Genomic DNA, 6,653 nt, shown 5'->3' on the forward strand with positions numbered 1-6,653 from the left:
CACATCCATAATCAAGCTTACTACGAATAAGCACAGGGTAAAGCCGCAGAAGCGTTGTGCGGTCTCCACCCCAAGATAGATGTGAAAGAACCCGCAAAATACTAAGTGCTTTTGAAGCCTTTACTTTCAACTGTTTGATGTGAGGCACCCACGCAAACCTTGAGTCAAAAATTAGACTTCACCTCTTGGACAAATTGCAGTGGGTTTGCTCCTAAATAGAGGGAAGGATGGAATATTCCTCGTTTGTGGAAATGCTTACCCAAAGTCTTGCTTGGGAAATTTGAACCCATGATATGTTTCCACTGTACAACCTGATTTATTGCAGTCTGCATGTGTCCTTGCACAACCTGAAAGCTTCTCCAGAGCAGTACGTGTAAAGTCATCCACATACAGATTAAAATGAGACAGAACTTGGAAAAACCTTTTACAATGTCATTTATAGCAATGGAAAACAGGGTCACATTTAAAGACACTCCCCTGGGGGACCCCTTCCAGCTGATCTTCCAGGTTAGAGAACTGTTTCCCACCCAACTCTAATTTCCTGTTAGCAAGGAAGTTTTGTATGAAGGTAGGTAATGCTCGTCTTAAAACCAAATGTCATACACCTTCTTGAGTATGCCACGCTTCCAAGTAGTATCATAAGCCTTTTCAAGGTCAAAGAAGACTGCTAACATGTGACGTCGCTGTGCGAAGGAATTCTGTATAGATTTCCATCCTTAAAAGTGCATCTGTGGTCGATCTCAATCTTCTAAACCCATATTGATATGGAGTCAGCACGTTTTCCTTTTTTAGCAGCCATGTCAACCTGAAGTTTACCATTTTCTCTATCAGCTTGCAGATGCCGCTGGTGAGGGAAATTGGTCCCGTAATTTCCTGGTGTGGAATATCCTTGCCAGGTTTAAGGCAGGAATGATAATAGACTCTTTCCATGTGGGTGGCACTGTACCCTCCCTATATATCCTATTGAATGGTTTCCACAAGAACTTCTGGGAGCTCTCTGGTAAGTGAGAATCTTTGGTAGGAATATCGTCACTTCGTAGGGCAGTCTTATGGCAGAGCTGCAAAGCAGAGTCCATCTCCTTGCGCAAAAATGGCAAGTTGTATGGAAGTTCTGCTGTAGTCCTACTGAAGAACGACACTGGGTGTCGTTCCTGTTCAGCCCGAAGAGTGGAGAATCGGGCAGTGTAAGATGCTCCAGAGGAGATCTCTGCCATGGATTTAGCTAGCTTATTAGCAACATCTTTTTTTATCTGTGATGATTATGCCATCAATCTTCAAAGCAGGTGGAGACAGTGATGTGCTCTTTCCAGCGATCTTACGCACCTTGTCCTATACCCATGCTAAGTGGGTCCCAGAGTTAATCAAGGAGACATACTGTCTCCATGAAGTCCGTCTGGCCTCTTTTAGCACTCGCCTGGCCTTAGCTTGGGTCTTTTTGTAATGGATCAAGGTTACATCACTGGGGGATCGTTCAACTGCCTTAATGCAGCTTTTCTTGCTCTGACAGCTTGTTGGCATTCATCAGACCACCATGGTATTGGAGGTCGACGGTAATGGCCGCTACTTTCCGGAATGGATGCTTCTGCTGCAAGGTGAATTCGTGATGTGAAGTGATTAACAGCATCTTGAACACTCTGGAAATCATTCACAGTCCATGCAATACTGCAGGTTTATCTAAAAAGATTCCAGTCCGCATGTTCAAGTCGCCATCTCTGCACTCCATTGGGTGGAATACCATTCACCTCCTCCAAAAGTATTGGAAAAAGGTCGCTTCCATGTTAAGATCTTCCATAACCTGCCAAGTGAAATTCATCTGTGAATCAGGTGAGACAAATTTACAGGTCTATATTGGAGAATGTCCCAGTTTTGAATTTGGAAATGTGTGGGAGTGTTTACTGTTCAATAAAACTGCTCTACTCTTAGGAGCAAGGACTCCAAGGCCCTTCCTCGAGGGTTGCACAAAGTGTCTCCCCAAAGGTGATGCCGACCATTGAATCTCCAAAAAGTAGAAATGGATGGGGGCAACTGCTCAAGTAGATTTTCCAAATCATTAAGTTCAGATTATGTGGAGGAAAGGGAGATGGATGCAACAGTGTAAGGTCGTGTCAACCTATTCTCACAGCCTTCACCTGCAGTGTTTTTCTGCAGGTGGATGGCCTGAAAGGGAATACCTTGACGTACCATAACTGCTACTCCTCCATGAGGTCCATTGTCAAAGGTCCCATAATGGGCTTGAACTTGGAATCCTCTCAGGGAAATGGTACATTTTTCCCTGGTCATAATCTCTTGTAGCTACCAGAGTGGATTATTGAAGCTATCAGATGTTTGCAGTTCTCCCCATTTTGGGATGAATTCCCTGACAGTTTCCATTGCATTAGGATATCCAGTTCTTTATATTTTTCTTCATAAGGGGTTTGGGCAGCACCTGTGGTCAAGGTTTTGCCTCACACCTTTAAGCTGTCCCTTTCCATATCCTGGGAGTACCTTTTTAAAGGTTTGTTTACCTGTGGAACTAGTTTCCACAGGGTTTTCCCTTGGACGGTTCAGGTTTTTTTTGCCTGGACAAAAACTGACCTGAGCCTTTGCTTCAGGGGCATTCTGTCTAGCAGCGGAGGCCCCTGTGGATGTGGCAGCTGGTCTTTTGCACAGGTTCAGGATTCCTTTGCCTGGGCAAAGGGCGTGCCTGAGCCTTTACTTCAAGGGCATTCTGCCTAGCAGTAGAGGCCCCTGTGGATGTGGTGGCAGCTGGAGCTGTCATTGTTGAGGCCTCTGGAGCCTTAAATGTTGGCTCTAAAGACCTTACTTGGGAGGAGGAGTCTCCTCAATAGAACCCCTCACTCCTTCTCCGTTTTTGGTGGAACAACTCACCAGAGCAGTGTCAAACAATTTGCGAACTGAGGGTTAAAGGATGTGGCAAAGTGTGTGTTGTAAGAAGCATTGGTGGGGGAGGTTTGGTGGGAAGGAGGATGGGCTAGAAGAAGCAAAGACTTACCTGGCTGTGCAAATACACACGGGGACTCGCATTGCCTCTGGAAACTAACTTTCTCCTTGCTCCTTATTACCAATACTTCCTTTTCAAATCTTACCTTTTACACTGCTTGAAGAAGCTTCTGAGCCTCTTTGCAGTGTAACAGCATATTGACCTGGACAGTTGTCATCTCCCTTTATGACCTCTTGTACCACCCTTACACATACTCTTGGTTGGCCATTTTCTTTAAAACGGCAAGATTTGGCTCCATGCCCATAACCGTGGCAGTGGAAGCACCGCATAGGGTTGGGCACATATGGCTTTAAACCCTTTAGGTGGTACCATGCTAACTTAACCGATTCTGGAGACTAAGTGTTAAAGTTAGAAGAAGAGCTGGTGTCGACTGTTCAAAACTATCAAATTTTTCTTAAAAAGTTTTATTGCCACTACATTAAAATTCTATAGTTCCTCTAACAGTTTCTTCTCAGAATACCCCTTCAGGTCTCGGAAAAAACAATTCCCTTTTCACTGATTGAGGGGTTTTTTTTGAGGAGAGCATGAAACTTGAGTCCCAAGAATGTTGCATATCGCACGCGACGGGCACTCTCGTCTGGTGACGAAACCTCAAATATCAGGCCCACCATCTCACTGTGAGGTGATGCGAGGATCCGTTGACATACTTCAACTATTTTCCGATGAACCTCAAAAATGTCAAATCCATGATTGATACACCATCAATGGTCCCTTTACTACTAGTACTTACTATATGAATGCTTTCATATTTACCAGGTAGATCTCCTTATGGATTGAGGAGGACTTTTCCCCTTCTTACCTGGTTTGGGAGCCCGGAACCATTACGATTCCCATTCTTGCCCTTTGGAAGCTGGAAAAGGTTCCAGAGTGACAACATGTGATTTTCCAGAGAGAATGGTCGAGGGGCTGCGCAGGTCGTCAGGGTGAGAGCTAGATCTTTGTAAATTTGTAGTACTCATACAAATTTGAATTCTTCATTTCCTCACCCCCCCCCCCACCATGGATCCAACGAGGGGAAGCTATAGTTTTGGGGTTTAAATCTCCCCAAAAGCCCCAGGGGTAATGAGGAAATATACGCAGCCCTATTACAGTACTGATGGGAAGTCGCGGGACCTATGCGCTACCGCTGAATAGTGCCTGCTTGACCCTAGCCATATTTGACCAGCCGATTGACTTGACCCGGGCCCTTTATCAAGCTACCCGTCTAACCAGAATAAAGGACCAAAGAGGTGTGTTGCAAGCTGCAGGGCGCAGTGTACAGCATCGCTCAACCTCCAGGACTCCTGTCTCCTGGCAATACGGGATGCCACGCACGGCAAACACACGTGGGAGAGCTCTCCCCGGTCCAAGATGGAATGAACCAGGGGTGGGCACACCATCCCCTCTCATAGGCCTTGGTGCACCAGGAAGCCATTTTGTCTCATCCCTCACTGGTGACCCCTCCAGTATGGGTACCCTCTGGTCCGGCTCACCAGATCATTGGGACCTCAAGCCCCCCACCGCGGCAAGGCGGCTTCCGTTAGGGGGGAATAGTGAGGGAGGTTCAAGATTGGCTTGCACTGATGTCAACACGTAAAAAGATAACTCTGTGTTGGGTGTCAGCGCATGTTGGTATCATTGGGAATGAGCGAGCTGATCAGAAGGCCAAGGCAGTTGTCGTTTTCCTCTCCCGCACACCGACTTGAAACCCAGCATCAGGAGTTGTCTTCGTGATAAATGGAAGGAACCATGGAATTCATACCTCTAGAAACAAACTACGAGATATTAGAGATGATCTTGGCAGTTGGGTGACTAGCATCCATCCCAACCGAAAAGTGGAAGTTGCATTAACGATACTAAGAATCAGGCACACAAGATTGACTCATGGGTCGATGATAACTAAAAGTCAAACAATCACCTCAAGTCGGAACTCAAAGAAATCGATGAACGGCTTGACTACCAAGACGATCAAGGCCGCCGTAACAACCTTCGGATTTGTTGCATTGCAGATGACCCTCAAGAGAACTGGGAGCAGTGCCAGGTGAAAGTTGCAAAGCTTCTGAGGGAAAAGCTGAATGTAAGTCCCGCATTTGAGCACATGCATAGAGTTGGGAAGCTGGCAACCTACCAGACGCGCCTGAGGGACATCGTCGCCAAGTTCTCGTTCTACGCCGAGAGAGAAACAGTTTTCCGTTTCCCGGCACCATAGCAGCAAGACGGCAACAAATGGAGAGCTACCATGCAAGATGAGAAGGAAAATTCGCTTATTTCAACTATGGCTCGCTGATAGTCAAGGAAGGACAGGCTGGAGGAGATCAATGCGAGCGGGAAGTGGACGCTGACCCGGAATCTCCGCGCGCCGTCGCCGCAAGCCCCCCCCGCGACACCGTCTCCCCCTCCCCCTCAGACCGCATCCATACAAGAGTTCTCTCATGCGCTGTCCACTAGTCCCCGTCTGCTGCGCCTGCTCTCTCCTCGCCCAGCCCCCTCAAACGCCAGGGCCTTCTCCAAGCCATTGGGGGAGCAAGCCAGCTCAACTCGGTGCCGGTCCTAAGCCCAGATAAAGGGAGAGGGTTGGGTTTAGGAGGGGCATCCACCCATAAAAACCACTACCAAAACCTTTATGAAAATGAGTGTTTCAAATTATGACTCCAATGCTAGGATGCCATCCAGAAGAGGCCCACAGAAACATCGCCATAAATCTGTGGAAAAGCGAGGGCTACTGCATCAAGAGTGGGTGCGGCCGAAGAGGGGAGCTCAAAAGCTGAGGATTGGGACAATTAATGTAGGAAATATGACTGGCCGAGGAAGAGTTGATGCGGAGAAGGAAAGTGTGTGTGCAGGAAACTAGATGGAGTGGCAATAAGTTGAAAGAGTTGGGAGATGGATACAAGTTAATCTATGGAAGTGCAAATTTGGACAAAAGAAATGGTGTTGGAATAATAGTATGGGAAAAATTTAAGAGTGCAGTTGCGGACGTGAATATTAAAAAGGATAGAATTTTGTGGATAAAGTTGGCTCTTGAGGAGTTTGAGATCAACATATTTAGTGTGTACGCCCCTCAGACGAGTTGCACCGATGATAAAGAGGATGAGTTTGGATAACACTACAGGATGAATTTGAGGAGGTTGCTGAAGACGAAAGATGTGTTATCAGTGGAGACTTAAATGGGCATGTTGGGAGAGGATCCGATGATATCAGCCGAGTGCACGGAGGGATGTGTTATGATGAGGAAAATGAGGATGGAGAACGTGTTATTAATTTTGCCATCTCTAACGATATGGTTATCAGTAACACTATTTTTATGAAGAGCTAGCCAAATAGACTACCTCTTGTATCGTAGGAGAAATATGGTTGAGATAATAAATTGTAAGGTAATACCAGGTGATCCCGTGACCAACCAACATATCAAGAATATCAAATGGCATAGATTGAAGGATCAGGAGAAGAAAGGAGTTCAAAAAGAGAGTACTCTGGCAAATTAGCCAAGAAATTGAAGATCTAAACTCTAGGTGGAATGAAACAGCGGAATTTGTGATACGTGCAGAAAATAAGATTTTAGGAGAAACTAGTGGAAAGATCAGGAAAGATAAAGAAACTTGGTGGTTCAGTGATGAAGTACAACGGGCAATAACGGAGAAGAAGGAGGCTAAGAAGAAATGGGAAATCTCCC

This window comes from Penaeus monodon, chromosome 18, assembly GCF_015228065.2.
Source record: "Penaeus monodon isolate SGIC_2016 chromosome 18, NSTDA_Pmon_1, whole genome shotgun sequence".
NCBI classification, from domain to species: Eukaryota; Metazoa; Arthropoda; class Malacostraca; order Decapoda; family Penaeidae; genus Penaeus; species Penaeus monodon.